This window comes from Ambystoma mexicanum, chromosome 1q (genome assembly GCF_040938575.1).
Source record: "Ambystoma mexicanum isolate Mex_15411 chromosome 1q, UKY_AmexF1_1, whole genome shotgun sequence".
Classification (NCBI taxonomy): Eukaryota; Metazoa; Chordata; class Amphibia; order Caudata; family Ambystomatidae; genus Ambystoma; species Ambystoma mexicanum.
This window is the reverse complement of record NC_090922.1, coordinates 566,890,603-566,913,021: the sequence shown is the minus strand read 5'-3', so window position 1 is coordinate 566,913,021 and position 22,419 is coordinate 566,890,603. Positions and strand designations below refer to the sequence as shown.

Sequence of the window (22,419 nt, the reverse complement as noted above, 5' to 3'; positions counted from 1 at the left end):
CCACTTCCCAAACCTAATAAGCCGGGGAATAGCTGCAGTTCCTATAGACCTCTGTCGATGTTAAATCAAGATAGTAAAATTTTGACTGCCATTTTGGCAAATAGGTTAAGGAAAGTTATAATCAGGTTGATACACCCGGACCAGGCTGGCTATGTCCCTAACAGGAACATATCTAATATTAGAAGGCTCCACAGAATAATCGAATATGGAAACGAAAGTGAAGACGAATTGGCAATCGTGTTGTTGGATGCAATAAAGGCTTTCGACTCAGTGAAATGGCAGTGGTTGTTGGCGTCTCTGGCTGGCTATGGGATGGGCCCAGGATATCTGTAGTGGGCTAAATTGTTATACAGTGAACCGCTGGCCAGGGTTAAGACCTGGTCAGTGATATCGGAAAGGTGGAAGCTTCGTAGGGGAACAAGACAAGGTTGCCCATGGTCCCCTATGCTTTACATATTGGCCCTGGAACCCCTAGCAATTTACTTGAGGCGGCAATATGACACGATAGGCATCCATGTGGGTGGTGAACAGCACCTGATATCATTATATGGAGATGATATACTGTTGTACTTGGAATACCCAGAGGAAAACCTCCAATATATTTTGATATTTTTACAAAGGGATCCCCTCGAAGCATTTACCGGTGTCACAGGTAACATGGACAGCCGATATATTTCACTATCTGGGGCATTGACATATACCACACAGTGGAGGAAGAGCATAAGCGCAATACAGAAGTAGCCATTAAGAAAATTGAGAATTGCATGCGGTTTTGGGAGAAACTGCCTTTAGCTATGATGGGACGTAGCGCAAAGTTAAAAATGGTGGTCTTGCCTAGGCTCCTGCACTATTTCAGGAATATCCCGTATATGATACCAAAGAAATTCTTTAGAAGACTAGCTAGTATGTGTAGAGATTTCTTGCGGCAGCGCACACGAAACAGAGTGGCACTCCGGAAGCTACAGAATTTTTACGAGAAAGGGGGCATAACACTGCCTAATTATGAAGTTTATTATGTTGCAAGTCAGCTGCAATACGTAGCCAAATGGCTCTCAGATGATGTGACCTCTGAAGCCAGACTGCTCAGTCGGGACTGCGCCCCATTTTATCGGATGGAGATTATTTGGCTGCCCCAGGCAGTGATTGATGGGCACCCAAAGATGATGGTGCTAGGATGGAAGATGTGGCGGAGGGCTTGCCAATTGATGGAGAACTCATGCCCGTGCTCCCCGCAGGTACCACTGGTCGCACTGGCGGGTGGAGCAGAGCAGTTAAGGATGATAATCAGGAACCACTGGGAGCCGGTTGGCATAGCGACAATGGGCAGGGGGTAACCAATATTGACTTTGGGGAGCTGGGGACGGAAACCGGGTTGCACACTGGCCAGTATATTACTTATCACAGATTAATGCGGAAGATTAAGAAAATGTGGCCCGAACCGGTTCTTGAAGGAGAACCAGATGTTACAATAGACATAATATATGATATAACAGAGGGGGGACATGAGATATCTAGATTATACGAGATGATGATGTCCAAAGTGGGAAAGGAGGTGGTGCAATTGAGACTAGAGTGGGAGGAGGAAGTGGGGACCCCGATGGAGGATGGGATGTGGGAGCGAGTCCAAGGGTATCATAAGAAGGTGTCGAGAAATGCGAGACTTAAACAGATGCAGTTGTATATTACACAGAGCGTATCTGACACCCCAGAGAATAGTCAAGTTCAAAATCGCGGGATGGCAGGCATGCCCTAAATGTGATGAGGAGAATGCGGGCATGGTGCATATGTTCTGGTCCTGCCCGGTTATTGAGTGCTTTTGGGGTGAGATTGCATGCCAACTGGCAGGGAAGGGTATTAAGATTGTGGTGGACACTGTGTGGGCCTGCCTGTTAGGGGGGTTCCCTAGGCCGCGAAAACTTAGGCATGTGAGCAAGCTGAAGGATCTGGCATATGTGCCTGCGAAAAGGAGAATTGCTATGGGGTGGAAGACAAGCCACGAGTGGAGGTATGGTGGAAAGATCTGCAGAAATGGGTGGAGGTGGAAACTATGGTATGGCAAAAAGCTAGCAGCGCTGAGGGGGAGGAAGAGACAGACCCTGATGGCCTGGAAATTACTGATAGCAGAACTATTTGGGTCACTAGAAGACCCAGCGGATCCCACAGAAGAGGATACCCCATCACTGTATGCAGGAATAGAACATTAGGAAAAGTAGGCTTGGAATGGGGGGTGGGACAGGGGAAGCAGTGAACACGATTGACGGAAGTCCAAGTGAAATGTTATTGTATACACTGCAAGTTTTGGTTTGTATTGTTTGTTTGAATAATTAATAAAAAAAATGTTTTAAAAAAAATAATCACTTAATAAGCAGAAACTCTCTGAGATGTCAACGTACCCTTTCGCTTCTCTAAAATGGCAAATAGCGCGTGCTGGACGTACGTCATTGAGCATCCCATCACAATGGTTGTCGCTTTCTCTATGGCGAACGCTGCAGCAGCTAAACTTTGTTCGCAAGGGAAGTGGCCTCTCATCACTGGGTCCAAATTCCCACTGTAATATGCCAGGGGCTTGTACCCCAATGTGGTTCTCTGTGTCAGTACTGCCTTCATGATGCTGCCATTCGTGTGTGAGAACAGGTAGAATTCCTCTGCATAGCTGGGAATCCCTAAAACTGGTGCCGTGCAAATGGCTTTCTTGAGTTCAGTAAACCCTTCCTCCATGGTCTCGGACCACACGATTTTTTTCTTTCGTCACCTGTGCCTTCTTTAGGGCCTGTAACAAGGGCTTGGTATATGAGCTGTAGTCAAAAACCCAAGCTCTGACATAATTGCAAAGACCTAGAAAGCTCTGCATCCGTTTTATCGTGTGTGGCTTGGCTGTGTTCAGTATGGCTTCAGCCCTTTCCGGGATAACTGTTTTCCCCTCGTGTGAGATCAGCTGGCCTATATACAACACTTCTTGCTGACAACATTGTAACTTTTCTTTCTCCACTTTATATCCTTTCTAGACCAGTATAGTCAATAGCTGAATAGAATCGTGTCTGTATTTTTCCTCTGTGGTGCTGCAAATTAAGATGTTATCTACATATTGCAAGACAACACTCTCTAATGCGATATTGCTTAAGTCCATCTCTAGGACTCTATTGAAAATTGTGGTGAGACTCACAGTACCCCTGGTGTAAGCTTGTGCTTTTCAGACGCATATGTCTGAAGGTAAATGACATCAGATCTTGGGAGTCTCAGTAAAATGGGATTGAGAACAACGCATTTTTCAAGTGAATCACCGTGAAATATTTTGCCTCAAAAGGTATATTACATAGGATTGTGGCCGGGTTCGGGACTAAAGGGAACTCGGCCTCTACAATATCGTTTATCGGGCGTAGATCTTGAATTAGCCTCCAAGACCCTCCCTTTGATTTCTTGACAGGATAAACTGCGGTATTGCATGACGACTCTGATGTCACTAAGATGCCCTGTTCCATCATAGCTGAAATTGTCTTGAAAATTCCCTCATCTGCCTCCCTAGACATGGGATACTGTTGTGCCTCTGGTAAAATAGCTCCTGGCTTCAGTTTAATTTTGACTTCTCCTACTCCTTTCAATAAGCCTACGTCATAGGGGCCTGTGGTCCATACTGAGACAGGCACCTGAGCCATGCCGACCTCAAAATATTCAGGACGGTTCTGTGCCAACATCATTCTCTGGGGCACTTCTCTTTTGATCATCTTCGCCCAAAAAGTGAGATTGACTTCAACTGTTATTTCCTCAGCGTCTGTTCGTTCATCAAACAGATCGTCATCCGTTACGTCAGTAGCCTGTACCCTTCTTCAATGGCGATCACTCTGCACCACTGTCTGCCTTCATCATCGCACCCATCGATCAAAGCCATTTTCCCTCGGATTATGGCTGTGTGCATCATCAAGGGAAATACTTGTTCCTTCTCCTCGTGCATAGGTATTCTTGGCCTAAAAAGTAACTCATTTGGGGTCCTCATGGTTTTGTCTGCAAGGCCTGGTAGCCATGTCATCAGCACTCTGACTCCACATGCAAATATTTGTAGCTCCAATGGGATAGCTCTCATGGCTATGTGTCCTGCATATGCTCTAATCATCTCGCATACGTTTAAATAGTGCATTCCAGGAGTCAAGCATACTATGCCCTTCTCCGTGAACAAGATTGTCATGTTTAACTTTGTCATGAAGTCTCGTCCCAATATATTTACTGGGGTTTGCCTTGAATATAACAGTGGCACATTCATGTCACATTCTCCTATTGAGACGGAAAGTGCGTCTGTAAAAGGAACACGACTTGTTGCTCCTGTGAAGTCCTGAGTGTTTATAGCATCGCCGGACAAGGAAAACTTGCCTTCACATATGCACAAGCGTGTCGCACCTGTATCAACTAGGAAGGAATATTCTTAATCCCCTATAACGACATCCACCCTTGGTTCCTGGTGAGGGTCTGGTGTCACTGATAGGACAGAATACATCAGGTTTCCCAGTGAGCTGTCCTAGTCCACATATAATCTTGTCCCATTTTGCGTGAATGGTCTTCCCCCATCACCAGTGTTAACTCTTATCCCATCGTTCACAGCCTGACCTATACTTGTTGTTTGTGACATTTGTATCAGTGACTGTTGGGACTGTCTTTGTGGACAATTCATCAAATTCTGAGGTTGCAAGCTTTGCTGTGCTCCTGGTGTTTGCGGATGCACCTTGTGATTTTGCGCAACTCCATTTCCTCCCTGTTGAGATAACACAGGTGAATTCACCATACCTTCTCTGATTCCTTGGTCATTTTGCACCATGTCTTGACTTCTGCATGTGCGTGCTATGTGCCCTGTCACCCCACACACCCAACATTATTGGGGGTGGTCTGATCATTTGCCCATTTGACATATTCCGACTTCCATTTTGCATGTTTTGGAAACCTCCCTAATTACTCTGCCATCCTCTTCCTTGAAAGCCTCTCCCTCTGGGGTAAAACACATTATTGCCCTCATTGTCCTGGTGTTGATTATTGGCCTGCTGCATGTTTGATCCGTCTGTGTTAGTTATCATTGCCCCTTCAATGGCATATTTTGACAATTTCGTCTGCACTAATTTCGCCTCGTCACCTTTTCGTGTAGCCTCTTTTTTGCGATTCTTCTCTTGTAGCAGCCAGCAATAGTGAGCTATGGTCAACTGTATTTCAGACCACGGTTTGGCTGCGATTCTACTAATTTCTTGATTTGCTTATGTACCTGATCTGGCAGCCCTTGGCATAATATATGGTAGAACACGGATATAGATTTCCCCCAAGATTCCCACGTTTCAAGTACCCACGTGTTTTAGAAATTCTGAATGTAAAGCAAAGGGTCCTCTGAATCCTTCATTTTCCGTGACATTATAGCTCCCATGTCGGAAGTATCCGGATATAGCGATCGTAATGCTTTCCATACTGCGGCTCTGCAATTGTTAGATGAAGCTCCGTCAGTCGCGGTTTTAACTGTAGTTACACCAGGGGAACCTGCGCATGGCCACAAATCAGCTCTATCACCAAGTATGGTGATTAAAAGACCCTTGATATCCCCTATCGCGAACGTGTTTCCTCCCGTCATTTTTTCTAACTCATGTATCCATTTTCCGGCTCCTGAAGTCAGCATTGGAAGCTTGTTTTTCAGGTTTTCCCGATCCATGTGTGGCCAAGGAATATACTGTCGTCTCGCTCCTCCTTTCTTGAGCAACAGAAATTGGGATGCATAGTACTCTCTCTCTTCTCTCATTGTTTTTCTATCTACTGCAGGAGTGATATTCTCACATCGCCACCTACCTGGTAATGTCCTCAGTCGGCTCACATAGGGTGGTGGAGACACCCCCCTCTGACCGTACAATATTTCTTTGCGTCGGCCTGACTGTGTGGCGGATTATGATGCCCTTGATGCAGACACACTAGAATCCGACCATCTTATTCCCTTTCCTCTTGAGAAGCGTCTTTCAAGTCTTCTCTCGTCTTCCTTTTCCTCATATTCCTCTCTTTCTGCGTCTGACTCCTGTGCCCAACTTGTGCAACTTCTCGCATCCTCCTTGTTCTTACTGATTTCCAATCTATCTAGGGATAGCTCTCTATTCTTATTATTTGGGGAGACATCCTCAGCATCATAAACAGAGTGCTCTCCAGGTGCTCGTCCTCCCCTTCCCCTTGGGGTACTTGTTCTAGCCCCATCTCATCGTATATTCTATTGATCGTCTCTTCGATGCTTCTGGTGTCGAAGTCATCCTCGATATTTGCCCTAGACATTCCTGGTACTGAATTCTTCGATGTCTTCCCACTCTACTACTCGAACAGGTTTTTTTAACCTCTCTTTCCAGATATTGAAGATCGTGTGCCCTCTATCTCCGCTTACGTTTTATGTCGTCATTGAATTCTCTGCACCTCCTCGCTTCCTTTCTGACCCTATCTTCTTCCTCTTTCTTTGCATTTCTACGTTCATATGCCCTTCGTATTTCCTCATCCCTTCGTCTCTTTATTCTCATCTCCCGTATCCTTTGCTCATCGTCTATTCGCCTTCTTTCTGGTCTATCTCAATCATTAGATGCTCTTTGTTTATGATCTTGTTGTCTTTCCTGCTCTTCACGATATAACTGCTCTCGTCTCTGCCTATCTTTTTTCCCAATTTTTTCGTCTCTCAATCCTTTTTCCTATTCCTTCTCCATACATCGTCTAACTTCTCTTTTTCGATTCACGTCATCAATGCTTTTACCATTGAGTTTCAATAGAATCTGACCTCCCCTCCATTCGTTCTGTGAGAATGCTATCTCATTAGTTCTATCCTCATTTTCTTTCCATCTCTTGCCTTTTCTCTCTGTATCGAGTTATGTACTTGCTTGTGCCTGGTCTTTCCTCTCGTTTTCGCGTCTCTCCTTGTCCCTTGGGACCTTGGGGGCGATATTTCTACCTCTGTCTTTGTCTGGGCTTTCGTCACTACTTTGCGTAGGTGACCCATATGCTGGGTTGCTGTACCCCGTGGCTGCTTTTATCTCTCTTAGCGGGTATAATCCTTCACCCTTACGGACTTCAATTTTTGTTTCAGACGGGGCGGTGGCGCGAAAGGCGTCTCACCCCCCCTTTGTACATACGTTAAATATCCAATCTAACGGTGGCTCTTCCTCCTTATCCTCTTGGTACATCTTCCAAAGCTCTAAACTAGCTAGGCGTTTATCGAACTTTTTACCTTTGTATGTGGCGTGCAAATATGTCGTCATGTGCTGTAGGACCGCTTTAGACAGCGATCCACCCTGGGGCCACAGCATAAAGATTTTGTTCGCGTTTCCTTTAACCCATTCTGCACTGTACTTTTTCAGCTTGGGTGCATGTTTTGGCAACTGTCTGCACAGGTGTACTAGTGGAGTCATATCTTACATGCTTAAATCTGTTCCCCTTTCCTTCATGTAACACTTGTTATGCCCTTCTGTTTCTTTAAACAACTCCAACAATATAAGCGAGCACCAATCGTTGCAAACTCCAATCCCGTTTTTTCCACAACAATTATACTTCCTTTTTCAACCAACAAATATCAATTTGTATTCTACAATATCTCAGTTACTCAATCGCGCAATTTCTTATGCTCGTTCCTTAAAGGAAAAATTTCATCCTATGACGTCACAACATAAAACACACAAGACAAACTCCAACTGGCTACACAGATTTCTGCCCCTAATGTTACCCCGACATGGGGTGCAAGCACATCCCTTTCACAAGCGTCTTTAACCTCTGTGGTCGCCTATTTATTCCCGTTTCATTCAGGACTATGGATGCAGGCTTCTTCTAACCGCTATATTAAGCGTAGGGATTTGGGCGCATCCTTTCTCTTCCCGGTTGTCCTCCCCGGTATTCCCCTTTTTTCCCTCGGTATCCTCCTGGTATCCCACTCTTCTCTCGGGTATCCTCCTGGTATTGCCTTCTTCTCAGGTATCCTCCCCGGTATTCTTATTTTTGTTTTCTTTTCTTCCTTCTCCCTCCGTTACCTTCCCTTACTTGTTCTAAGGCATGCACTTTTGCCAAAGTATTCAGTCTTTTTCACTCACCGTTCACATATTTCTTCAGCTGCTCAAGGAAGTGGGAAGGGGTTTGTAGGGGAAAGTACAGGTCCCTTCAGGCCTTCACCTGCAGGTTTTGCTCTTTACTCTAACCACTAACTACGGGGAGCTTCACGGTCTACTTAGCAGGATGGCAAAGGACTTGTGATATTGCTGAGGACCTGGAGTTACTTTATGTCAACGCTCAATGGGTGTCTTATCTAATCGATAACCATCCTCTGCTACCAAGTGTGCAGGAGGGACCCCAGCCAGCTCATAGGACTGGGGATTTCCCAAACAGCACTTTAAGATGGAATAGCAGCACCCGTGAGATGGATGGGGATGCAGAATACTCAAGCATCAAATCAATAATGACAACTCAATGTTTTGGCAAAGGGAGTCCGTTTAATGACAAGTACAAAAAACAGGGAGTTATGAATATCAACGGTTGCTCGATCTTCCTTCTCGCTTCAACTCCGATGAACTTCACAAAATCACATCCTTTATACTAAAAACTTGTCGTCGCTGATGTGAAAACGCAAAAAATGTTGCATGCAATTTTATTTGTTATAGGAAGATAACTTTACTATCGGTACTATATCTGTATATGGTAACGGAGTAAAATGATTGGATAACTAGCGTCAGGTGGGGCATTTAAGCCTGTCCTTCAGAATGACTACTGTTGGACGTCACTAAAAGTACAACGTCTCATTGGTTCTACAGACTATAGGATCCTAGATTACTTGGTACACTGGGATTGGGTTGATACCACGTCACCTTGTACTTTTCCACTTTGCTTAGCAGCATGCAGAATGGTCGGCCAGGTGCAGGGTGCCCATCAGCTCCCCTCGCCTCCCACCAACCAGTACCACCATCCATCACTGACCCACTGGCCATGTGTCAATTAGTTTCTAATTTGTAGGCCTTGATGCTGTCTCTCTGTCTGGGAGAACTCAAGGATGCACGTAGGTGTGAAGGCCCCAACTCTTCTTGCTTGGCAGGTCACGTGTTTTAGGCACTGTGAAATCATCTCTGTCTCCATGCAATTAGTGTATTTGATTTTAGCTTTCTGTCCACCAAATGCCTTCTGCTGCTTATCTCGACTCCTTTGAACAGGATACGCTGCTCTTTTGGCGTCATGAGTTTCGTTTCTGCCTTTGGCTTTCGATTCCCGTGTTTGAGGGCCTTTTCTCCTGCGGCTTGTAGTAGCTTGCGGTTGGTTCTGCCCTTTTGCAAAGTGGACATATACGTCATATAAAGTGTTCTTTTTGAGGTAGATATATATATATGTGGCGCTTGCTGCAAACTAATTTTCTACTAAGCATAGCAAGCCGCACTACAGCTTTCTTGGTTTCCAAGCATATGTATATGTGTAAACTGATTGCATATCTTCGTCGCTCTTATGGCATAAGCTTCTTATACTTGACATCGTCCTTTTAACTTCAACTCAGGATGTCGCTTATCCATGGTGCTTCGTCTCTTTTCGTCATTCATAGGTCATCGCTTTCATCATCTGAGAGTCAGTCCGAGTTCTTGTGACATCACCATTCGTCTTCTTTTAAGACTTTCTTGACTTCTTCAGGGACTGTACTCAGACGATCTTAATTCCATTTTATTTGTTGATATGGTTTCCTCAATAAATACTTTACTGTCCATGTTTTCTTTCTTTAGGGTCTGTATTTCAATAGGTGCTGTCCTTCTGATCGGTACTGGTCAGAGCCCCACTGCGGCTCTCTGCTGGTGTATTTGCTCATCGTACGTCACGTATTTTGGTGTGAACATTCCCGGTACTTCGAAATGGACGGGTGGAATGCGGCCCTTGCTTGGGACCTCCTCTACAGGACTTCCCCCAAGTTGTTCTTATCACTTTCTTTGTTTCTCCCCAACGGCTTGGATTGCAAATCAGTTTGTGAGGTAAGCCGTAGGAAATTTGCCTCCCTTTCCAGTTACTGAATGCCTACTCCAGCTCCCCCCTGGGAACCCAACCCTTCAATGTGGGCTCGCCGGTTTTAAGACTGCTCCCTTGGCTTCTCCGACCCCGCTCGGGTTCTTCTCATCTTTCGCTCAGTCTCTCCGCTTCTGGCAGCGTGTCTCTGTGGCTGGTTGCAGCCTGAGCATCGGTCTGGCTTCCGTTATCAATGCAAAGCTCTTTGTTTGCCCTGAATCCCGCTTCAGCATCCCTCCAGCCCGCTGGAAGCCTTCTCCGGTCCAGATACTACATCCCCCGTTCTGCATGCTGCTTCTTTGCTTTGCTCATTGCCTTCTGGATTCCCAACTTGAGTTTGGAAGTTTTCTCCACGGTTCTCCCGCATCTCTAGGTTTGCCTCTCCACCCGACAGCTTGGCTTCCCCGTCAGTGTCTAGCCGGTTTGATCTCTCTGCGTTGCTCAGCTGTTCCATCTTTGAACTTCCGCTGCGAGGAAGGGAGTCGTCCAGAGTCAATCAGATTCCTCCAACTGTTAGACTGCTCGCTTCAGTTCAGTCGAGCAATCTTCATTCTGGTTGCCCTCTTCCTCATGTCAGTTTTTGTCATTCAGTTTGCTACAGAATAGTGAAGGTTACGGTCAGCAGGCTTGAAGGGTTGTTGAGATGGATGATCACAATATGCCATAAAGACATGTGGAATGAAGGGGATATCACTAAAAAGGAAAGAGGGATACCTTGTTTCATCTGGTGATGACTCGCTCTCCCCCCCTGAGGGTTACCTCTCCCCCCCCCCATGTGATCCTCCCTCGTATAGCCACCCCCAGGGCCAGGATCAGGTACCGGCTGCCATCCCCTGGCCACATGGGGAAAGGCTACCTCCAGGAAGAATGATATCACCAGATTCATCACATTTCACTGTTCCCCAGAGTCTTTATCTGGTCTGTGCTATTTGACATCGTCTCAGACCTTACTTGCTCCTTGCAAGATATCCAATTTCAGCTGAGAAAATCAGAGATGATCCAATGTCAGATACCAAGTTGAAAAGCTTAGCAATTAAAGTAAGGGACGCACCACTACACAACTATTGCACAAAGACATTCTTTAGGAGTCATAGTTAAAAGCGCTTCTGAGATCAAGAAGGCACAAGAAGCCAAACCTGAAGGGCCAGGTCAGAGGGGTAGGGGGTGGGGGGGACAAGCATTAAAATGAGGTTTGGACTTCTTTTGAATTTATGAATTACTTGGCAAATTGATTAGAGAAGTAAACGGTAAACACATTTTCTCAAAGAATACGCCATTGTCCTTCGATCAAAGGCCCTCACATTTTCAAGTCACAATAAAGGACATTTTTTTATTTTTATTTGAAATTTAATTGTAATACAATTTTTACAAAGGACGAACAATGAAAAAAGGTGTGGAACAAAGGAATCCAACATGCTCCACGTTTTTTTCAAAGTTTCGAAAGTTGGGGGCCAACAGTCCTAGTTTGTTGGTGAAGGATCTTCGCGTTGGTTCATGTCAAGCTCTTTGAGGAATAGGGCCACGCCAAGCACCCACCGCGTGTTTGTGCCGCTGTTTAGGGCAATCCACCAACTCTCTTCATCAAAAGTTTTGAAAGTTGCTCAGATATCTTTCTCCGGTAAGTTGTATTCTTGTGCAGGATAGTAAGAGGTGTCGAATAGTTTCTATCCTGTCTTTTTCCTCACAATATCGGCATTTGTTTGAAGTAGATTGTTTTCTTGCCGCCAATACTTCATTAGTGTTAATCTGAATCTTAGAAATCGCCTTGCTAGAGTTTATGCGGAAATTTCTCTTAATAACTCCGAACTGTAGTCACTTTAATTGACGTTGTTGGAAAGCCCTCTGTTAGTTTGTAGTTACTAGTCGCTTTGAGTGTCGTAATCCAGTCTCTTTCCATTAGCTGTTTTGCCACTTTGTTTGGATTTTCTAAAAGTTCTGCCTCAGTGGTATCCAGGTCCACCAGTAGATTTTTGCTGGTTAAGGCCCATATTGTCATGATGGAGTTCTTGCCACTTTCCAATTCAGATTTAACAACGCATATGATCATGTGTTTAGGTTCTATGATCCTCCTGTCCCGGGAGGATAGCTCAGCGGCAACGTGCGCGCTTTGGAAACAAGACGACACGAAGCAACACAGGTTCGATCCCCGGGTCCGCGCTTAGAAACCTCTGGGTGTTTAAGCGCGTTATAAATACACAACTAAGAGGAAAAAACTATTACCAAAATACAAAAACAATTCCTGTAACAGCGCCTCAATGCCTGCGGGCTGTGTGAGCGATTTAAAAATGTAAATACAAATACCTTTCAATAAAGCATCAGCTTGTTTCTTGTAGCTATTGCTTCCAATGATGACGTGCATAATTCACGCCTAATAAGGGTCACTGGTTTTGTGTGGGATAGGTCTAAAACTCTTCTGCAAAAATAACTCTAGTTTCAGCCATAGGGTTGTTGGTAATAAAGGCATTGCCTCTGTCCCGTATGTCAAGCTTGGTGTCGCCTTTGCTTTGAAAAAATTGATGATGAGTATTGACGAGAAGCGTCCGTGCTTCTAGACGATTGCCTTTGCTTGAGACATTAGAGTTTTTAGTCTAGCAAGTACAAAGTCTTGCATCAGGTACTCCATTGGACTGCTGCTTATCATTACTCCAAGATAACTGAAGCAGTTGACCTTCTTCAATCGGAGGCAGTCTGCATTCCAGTTGGTTTTTCCCAGTTTTTTCTCTCGCCTTTCCATCACCATAACCTTTGTTTTTGCTTTATTCATTTCTAAGTTGTTAGTCTTTAAATACTGGCAAAGGTTGTTGATCTGCCTTATCGGGGTTAAGTCTAGAAGAATATCATCATCAGCGTATAATTGAGACTTTCTTGCCTCCCACTTTTGGGGGAAAGATTCTCAACATCTCTTCCGTATAGAGCAAGGGCCAATGGGTACCCCTGCTTCACACCCCTGGCTGTTGTGATTTCTTCTGATAATTGCCCGAGTTTGAGTCTTACCCTCATCGCTGTCTGGTTAGAGAGAGATCAAATTGGTCCAGTTATGGACTCTGGCCAGTTCTTATTCTCTCGTTTTGCCCATAGACGATCCCTACTGACCTAGTCAAAAGCCTGGACCAGGTCAATGAACGCCATATAAACTGTTGGTCCTCCCGGCAGAATTTTTGCTTTGATGCGCTCAGCAGTAGGTTTGTTGTTGTCCCTGTATTTTTTATAAAGTCTGTTTGGAATGGGTCTGATGTGTTTGACGTTTTTAACTAGTTTTGGCAGGCATCAAGGGCGAGAGAGCCAAACACTTTACCAATGACGTCTAGGAGGGCTATCGGTCTATATTGTCGTGGATCGTCTCTTGCCCCTGTTGGAATCTCTTGTGCTCTGTTACAATTCCTGAAGATTTTCCCCAGGAGTCGTGCCCATTCATGTGGGTGCTTCTTAAGGTTTAAGTCTGAGATACCATCCGGGCCCGGAGCTCTGGAGTTAGTTTTTTAATTTTATTCAAATTTGTCACTTCGTCTTCAGGGATGTCCCATGATGTTAAAGCGATGGGTGTTATGAGGTTGATGTCATTCGACACTGGTTTATACAGGTTAGTATAGTGGTTCACCCACTGGGCTTCTCCTACATTGTTTTGGAGGAGGTTGTTATAATTCTCATTTGTACCTCTTATCAGAACCCAGAATTCTTTTGAGTTCTTTCTACATATTGCTCGTAGCATTTGTTCCGCATCCAGCTGGTGCGGAGTATGCCTATGCGTAGCCAGTGTTTATATTCTCTTTTTCCATGGGCCAACCGTTCCTGATTCTCCAGTGTGTTAGATTTTTTCGAAATACGTGTCAACCGAAGAATTTGTCTTCTTGTTACTAGTTGGATATCGTAAGTGTGTCGTTGGTGGGTATTCACATGGGATCTCGTGGATCTTGTCTGTGTGTATGTCTGGAGAAGTGGTGTATAGTCTACCTCATTGATTTGCCATCTATCAGGAACTAAGGCACTTCCCATAACCTCTTGGTACTGGTTGGCTATTGGTTTGATTGCTTTAGCCGACAATTTTAGTCTGGTTCCTCTGTTGTCTTTTTCTAGTTGAAAAGGCATTTGTTGGTGTGTGCCCTTGGGAGCCATCCAAGTGGTTTTTAGTAAATTTGGTCACTATTTGTCATTCTGACAATTGAAAAAGAGTCTATCAATCCCAGCAATTCCTTTGAAACGTACGTATGGTCAATCGTACTGCGCTCCCAAGTTGGTAAGTATAAATTAATTTTGTCTCATCCAAAGGAGGTTGTGGAGATCCTTCTCCAGCATGAGGTTTTCCAAGAGCCTACCTCTTTCAAAAAATTGGGGCGGATCTAGGAAGATGTAGCCTTTGGTCACCTGTATCGCGCATATCGCATTCCGTCGTTAATTATTACATGGTCACAGTGGTAATCAATTGAAGATACTTCTAGGACTTTGGATAGCATACTCGGGTACAGTTAGTTTGTCGTTGCTTCCGGATTCCAGTATATGTTAATTATTACAATTGTTTCCGCTATGTGACTTCCCTTGGTTGTCATTTGTTTCCAGGTGAGTAGGGTGGCCTGTATTAATGGGCTTGAGAGTAGTTGTACTTTAATGTCCAAGCCCGAACCGGAGCGTATTTCCAGAATAAGCCCTGCAGTTGGCCTCCCTGTTGGACCCTTGTTAGCTGGTGTAAATGAGAGTGAATAGCCATCCAGATGGGGTTTGATAGTGAACCAGGTCTCTTGGAGGCATAAAATATCAAATGAACCCAGGTCAATCTTACTAGGAGATGTTAGGTGGCTGTATCTTCGGGTGTTCCAAGAGGCCATTATGATGAAGTTGGATTGCCCAATGTTGGATTGGTCTGCATTTCCAACATGTGAAACTTCTGGTCCCGATAGTGATCGCTAAATTCTACTAGTCATCTTTGCTGGTGGTGGTGACCACGTCCATTTTTTGGGATCCGTAGTTTTCATGGTCTTGTTACTGTGTACTGTTGTTCTTGAGTAATTATCTTTCACGGTATTTAGATTAGTTTCAATATTAGATTTTTTCAGTGGGCCTAGTGGTCTTCGTTCGGGGTCTCTTGCCTCTTCACCATACTCCTCTTCTCGGACCATCAATGTCAAATTTATATGAGTCTTGATGTTTTCCTCTTGCTTAGAGGATACAATTGGAGTCTTTACTGGGAGTTTTCTATCCAGGTTGCAAATAGATGGTCTCACCTGAGTATTGCTGTCGGTTCTGGGCTCTTTACAAAACTGATTTGAGCTGGTTCTTTGGTCCGGTGAGGTCCTCAACCCTCCCTTGCTTTGGTTTGCCTCTTCTTTCTTCCTCGATTGTGGTTCCCCCTTGGTTAAGTTCTCTCATGTCATATCCAAGGAGCTTAAAATTGTCAGTTTCCTCTATAAGTAGTTTTTTATTACTATTGACTGAATATGAAGGAAGGAGCAGGCTCTTCTTCCACTGTGGCAGGGTTCCACTATCCAAATATCTTTGTTTTTTAAATTTTCGCAGGTTTGGAATTTGCTTAAACAGTCCTAGTATTGTGGTCCTGTTCAAGATTAGATTATCGTTACGTTTTCGTAGTCTTTCCAGTTTTAAAATGCATGAGCTCTGGATTTTCTCGACTGAGGTGTTTGTTCTTCTTCCTCTTGTGTTTGAGGATGGGGTTGGGCTTCTGAATGGGTTCTTCCTTTGCTTTGCCCCCGATCGTGTCTCCTCTTAATCGGGGGCCCTCTCAAATTAGCTCTATTAGGGCGGGAGGATGAGCTTGTAAGTTGAGTATGGTTCTCTGCGGGCCGTGCTTTTGCTTTAGATTCCTCCCAATGTCCTGTAGTTCGGGTTTTGTAAATGGGTGTCCTAGACGTTGTGCTATGTCTTGAGCGAGTGACATTTCCTTTCTCACAGGTTCTGCCCCATTACTAACGCAGGGGGAGGTGGTTCAACTATGAATACTTTTTTTTTAGGTTTAGGTTCAACTTTTCTTTTGATTCCTGATACTTTGCTCGTTTCTGACTCAGAGTCCTCGACTGTGTATGTACTCCTCTCCATCAAGTCCACTGAAATCAGGTCACTCTCTTCTGAAGCAAGGTTTGCTCTTTTTGAGCTAGTAACTTTTCGGTTTGGATTCTTTTCAAGCAGCTTCGGTCTTTCTAGTTGAATAGAAGAGACATCCTCACAAAGATTGTTAGAGTGTGTCTTTTTCTGCAATTTTTCTTCTATTTTTGCTGAGTTATAAGTATTTGGGGGTTGCGAAAATATTTTAATCGTCAGGATGGTCTCCTTTGTCCAGGTTGCTTGATTAAATATTCCGAAAGTGAATAAATTGTTCTTGGTTATGTCGCTGTTACTTCCGAAAGGCTCTGATGTGGGCTTTGAGGGATGTACAGCAGACTCCTGATCAAGAGTAATGTGTCAGTTTTCTTTCTGGTTTGTAGTTTTTCGATCCTTTCCCTTATTTTTGTTTTGAAGTTGAGATCCCTCTTCAGGTCCAGGTGGATTTGTCAGTGCTGTTGGTTTCTTGACAGGAAGCTGGAGTCTATTTATGAGGGTATCCTGTTCTTTATTGTAAACTGACTCACTTGTACCTAGATTGGTACAATCCTGAGTTTGTGTTGCAGCCTCGGTAACGTTGATCTTTAGTTTAGCCGAAGAAATGATCTCAATAATCCATTCATCGAGTGTAATTCGCTCCTGTTCCTGTCTTTGTTTAGAACTTGGACCCTGCTCCCGTTCTTTGGCCACTAATGCTCCTTCAAGGTAAGTCAACTTGGTATGCATTAGCGCTATTAATTATTGATGTTTGGTCTTTTAACGCATCATTCCGAGCCTCTTTGTGCTTGCTGAACAGTGCAATTGCTATTGTGACTGTTGACATGATACTTAGAAGGTCTGTTTTTTTCCCGGTGTATCTTTTGTTTGCAGGCTTTCATTCGAACCACATTTTTTTTGCAGTGTTCTTAAATCAAGAGTTTTTGGATGAGTACGAATGTTCCGATTGCCTAGAAGATCTTGTGCCGGGGAGTAAAACATGTTGCACACTTTTTCCTCCTTCTCTGTTTAACAATCCGTGCTGCAATCTTCTGTCAAGAGGCTAGTACATATCAAAACTGATGCGTTACAATTCTCCATCGTGTTGCTGTTCCTCGGCCAAGGTTTTTTACTGAAGGCTGGTAGGTGGATATGTTATTTTCCTTTGGCTCAGTGTGTGGCATCGGTCCGGGCCAAGTTGGTACTGATGCAACGTTAACTGCAAGGGAAGGTCCTAGCAGTGTCTCCATAGGGTTTTCATTTACTATCTTTGGGTCTGGTCCGAAGTGTCATCTAAGTGGAGTAGACGTTGCAAGGCCTTTGCAACAGTCCTCTAGATTCACGGGGGGACTAGGAGGCGAGGTTGCAGACTGCTCCTGACTAGTCTTCGCCACAGAGTCTGCAACTTGAGTAGTGTTAATACGCTATAGTATTTCCACATCTGAAATTTTGTTGAGTACTTTCTCAGTTGATGATGCTTTTTTCCTGAAGAATTTTGCCAGAGATTGGGTGTTAATAATTTGCGATGGAGAGTTTTGACAGCTCCTTTTGGGGGCTGCTTTCCAGTTTATGATAGTCTTACTCAAGAATTTGGTGTTGTTTACTCTTTTAGATTTTGAGATTGCGATGACCCTTTGTCCATGATTTGCTGTTTTTTTATGGGGCGATCTTATTTCCAATATGCTATTGTCAGCATCTGTGGCCCTCCTAGACAGTCCATTTGGAGTGCTAGTCCCCCGGTTGTGCCCTGTGGGAGAACTCCGATCCCCTACCTTTTCCAGGCTGAGATCTTGATTTTACTTCTGTATTGTTGTTGAGCTTGGAAGTCATTTCGTTGGGAAAGAGTTCATCTGGGGGCTCACTCTGTCACTCACAGGACTTTCATTGTGCTGGGGGTACGTGTTCGGGGGTTGAACTTTCATATCGAAGTGCGGGGGGGAGGTTCTTTGAATCGTTGACTTCAGTCATTTGTTGTTTTTCCTTGTAGACACTATCCTTCATGACAACGAGCATTTTGCTGTCAGTGAGAGGCGGGGCCAAAGCAACCCCCGCAGCTGTCAGGGATGGTCGCTTGATCTGTGCTTGAGAAGCTTGGACCTCGCTGTCTAAAGTGTCCAGTGTCGAGCTCCTGCCCTCCTCCCCCACCTCCTCAAATCAGTCCCGCCCCTCAGCCATCGGGCTGTGTGAGCCACCCGGCCCACAATGGAGATCCAGCTCACTCCGAACCTCCGCCGCCACAGCGGAGGCCGCACCCCTTGGCACCCCAACAGAAGAAGTCTCCAACCGGCAGGTCTCCGCCTCTGGTAAGAACGAACCAGAGGTCTCTGTCGACCCACCCGTACTCCCTTCTTTCGGGGGTGTTGAAGTCGGGTGGGAAGTGCAATCTGATGAGCGCTCTTCACTCTCACCCCTCCCATTTGCCTGCTCCTCAAAGTTTGTTTGTTCAAGTTCCTGTTGTGATAGAACTACAGAAATGCTGAGCAAGGGGTCGGCAGAAGAGTCTTCATGGTGGAGGGAGAGGGGGTCTGAGACGCCAGAAATGTTTAATGTTAGTTGCAAACTGTGTCTCGTTAATTCGTGCTCAGAAGACAACGTACCTGTTCCAGTAATGAGTTCAGCCATAGTTTTGATCTGCGCCGGTGCAGACGCGAGTCGCTTCAGGCGGGAGGTCGTTTTCAATGGGCTTCGTAAGTCCATGCCCAGTTCCTCCTGCTGGGGGCAATAACTTTGCATACGTCCCCCCCCCCTCCTCATCCATTCTTCTTCCGGTTTAGTTGGTAAGTTAAGGTACCCCGGGCGACCCAGATGGCGCGGACTGCAGCAGCCTGCACACAACTCTGCTCGCAACTCTGCGGCGCAAAGCAGTATTAGTAGGTAGCACCACCTTCAATGTTACAAACAGGGTAGAAAGACTCCAGCAAGTACAGCAGGCAGCAGACTGCACACAACTCTGCTCTTAAGGGCATTTGGATTTTACTACAGTGCAAAGATCTATCCAGTTGCATCCCCACTTCTGACACCTGTTGTGCCCCCTCGTCTTTCAGGTCCCATTCGTTTTAAAGGTGAGAGCCGACCCTTGTAGTTCACCCAGAGTTCAGGACTCCAGCAATGCGGGTTGCCACCAGAAAAACCTTAAGAGCCTAATGTCACATCAGCAAAGTCGGACATTGAGGAAGAGACCCATTTGCCCTCCCTGCCCCGCTGACAGATAACAATGATATTTTGTAGAATGTAACTTATGCCATTTTTAAAAAACATGGCCATAGCTTTGTCTGTATAGATCAACACTATTATGTACGGCTTGCAACAAATGCGTGAAGGGCTAGGAAGATCTCCTTCGACTCCACAAGAAGGATATGAAATGAACCTAATCTAATGGATGTTAGATTAGGCGAGGATCGTAGGCTACACGCTGAAAGTTCTTAGTTATGTTTTAAAAATTGCTTTTAACTACATATTTTAAATACGATTCGCTTTTTTAGGAAGTCCTTTGTTTGTCCATGCATGAAGTAATATTTTAGCAGAATATTTGCCTAAATTGCCTGAAGTTCGCTGTGTTATTTTATTAAAACCAGCAACTCGCTTTTTTCTCTGATGCAAGCTGGCTGTGCAGTTTTAGCGAGAAGCCAAGAGCATCTGATCACTTGCATGTACGGCCGCGAACTACATTTCCCATCACTTTTGTAGTTCATGGCAGTACAAGTCCACACGTCAGGTGCGTAAGCGCTGGCGCGTAGGGGCCGGTTTACTCCGGTTTCGCTCCGGGAGTGCTCTGCTCTGCCCGCGCTCTTTACTCTGTTACACCATCACAGGTAATTCATGTTTTTACATTTTCAGCTAGTAAATCCACTTTAGGTCAGGATGACAGCTGTCAATGGTGAGCGGCTGGCGTTGGCGCAGCCAGGTGGAGGCATGGGGGACCAAGGATTTCGTAAGGGGGAGGAGGAGAAGAAACACGCTAAGCCCACTGAGTCTCATTTGAGGCTGAAAGTGGGTTTGCTGAACACCCGATCCCTGGTCAAACATGCAATTAATATAAATGATTTGATCCAGGAAAAACAACTTGATATACTATGTGTGACTGAAATGTGGTTAAAGGACCCCATAGGACCTACTTGTGCATTAGCTGTTCCAGAGGGTTATATTATTTACAATGTGAACAGAGATGGTGGCCAGGGAGGAGGGGTGGCCATTATAGCCAGAGAGGAGTTGAAAATGTTTAAGGTCAGCTTTAACTGTAGTGGTTGCGAAGCCATTCAGATGAAGCTGGTATTCACTCTTAACAACTGCTTCAATCTAATAGTTCTCTATAGACCGCCATCATTGGTCTCGGACTTCACTGACGAGCTCTGTTAGCAACTTGTAAACTTAAGATCAACTAACGTGTCCACATTGGTGGTTGGTGATTTTAATTACTGGCGTGGGAACAGGAAAGATAAAGAAGCTATTGTTTTAGAAAAAACACTAAAAAAAACTGACTTCAAGGTAATTAATGATGAGCCCACAACACTGCAAGGGAACAAACTGGACTGAATCCTATCCCACAATCTTCGGACTCAGATGTGTGCTACGGAACTTTGTATCTGGAGTGACCATTACTTAGTCTGCCTGGATATAGTACTGCAAACTACTCTCAAACTACACAACCCTCACATTAAGGTTGTTAGCAGAAATTTTAGGAATTTGAAAATAGATCCACTTCAGCCCTGTTTAGATAAAATATTACAATCTTTTCAGGCGCAGGACAGCTGCGAGACGCTGATAAATACACAACACAAATCCAAGAGCTAGTTGATAAGGTGGCGCTACTAAAAACCAGGCTCTCTAGGAAAGACAGCAAAAACCAGAAATGGTATAATACGGAGTTAGACACAATTAAAATAGAAAAAAGGGCCCTTGAAAGAAAGTGGCTTCAAGACAAATCTAAGGAAAATAGATATAAATGGAAGCTAGCCAACAAGAACTATAGAGACAAGATAAGGGTAGCTAAGGCGAACTTCATTAAAGAAGACATTGAAGCAGCATCCAAGGTTGATTGCGATATTGTGCAAAATGCTTTCGCAGCCAAAATAGCGAGAGCAAGACAAAATATAATCAATGCTAGGAAAACTCTGAATCAGGAAACTCCGATAAAGGAAGATAATAAATATGGTGGACCGGAGAACTTTAATTTTGCTACCATTCCCAAAGCAGTTATTGGAAGTCCTAGGTCAAATGAAACCTACGTCCTGTGCCGAAAATGTGTTACCTCCCAATATTATACTCCAGAATAAGGAACAATTTGCTCCTATTCTGCTGAGAACCATCAATGCCTTGTTCAAGGAGGCATAGTGCCGAAGGAGATAAAGAAGGTCACTATCACACCGTTGGTAAAATAAGTTGGGTTGGAACCTAAAGACCAAGGCAATCTTCGTCCTATTAACAACTCAAACTTCATACTTAAAATTATGGACAGAATAGCCACATTGCAGTTGCAAGAATATGTAGAAAAATATACCTCCTTACATCAACAACAATCTGGATTCAGGGCTTCACATAGCACTGAAACAGCAATGTTGGACCTTCAAAATCACATGTTGGGTTTGATTGATAAAGGAAAAATAGGGATATTGATGCTGCTGGATCTCAGTGCTGCTTTTGAATTGGTTGATCACCAACTCCTAGTCAAAGGTATCCTTCCTTACAGACCATCAAGCCAAAGTGCACTGGGGAAATAATTTCTCCAATCCAATCTCAATCATATTTGGAGTCCCTCAGGGAGCAAGTCTCTCGCCAATGCTTTTTAACATTTACATGCGAAGTCTGTATAACATTCTGGTGGAAACCGGAGTGTTCTTTATCAAGATGAAATTCTCAACTTTGGCCTGCGCCACATCTAGACAGGATTATGAATGTTAGAACACTCAAATGAAACTGTGAATGATGACAAGTGCAACTGTTAAATGGAATCATGATCACTAGCCTACCTCACATCTAGACAGAATATTGATAATTAGCAAGCGTCACACCTAGACATAATTGCAAGGACAGAAATGCCAACTATCCAATTCACTAACAATTTCATCCCTCTGCATACACCTCTCAAACTCTTACCAAACACATCCACAAGCCTAAAATGCAGCAATCTGCACAAACCTCACTACACTGCAACAAAACAAATCGCACATAGACTTGCACAACAGCACACGACTACCGACCGTAAAACACCCCAAGCCCAGCCAACGGACCCCCCGGACTGAGGCTGCCAACAGCACATCACTGCTATCTTGCACTTTCCCAGCTCGTTCCCACTAACCCACTCCGCCCTCCCTTTTTTCAGAGCCGCCAGAGCGCCAGGGGACCACTCCGGTGGTGATAGTGCGCGGTACAAATATCCTTTAACATTAACTATGCGGA

General features: G+C 44.6%; 1 protein-coding gene across 4 annotated transcripts in view; it reads right to left on the bottom strand.

The window, feature by feature from the left end:
• TRMT1L (tRNA methyltransferase 1 like) overlaps positions 1 to 22,419 on the bottom strand; it is a 1,318,548-nt gene that overhangs the window by 369,283 nt on the left and 926,846 nt on the right. The window lies entirely within an intron of this gene.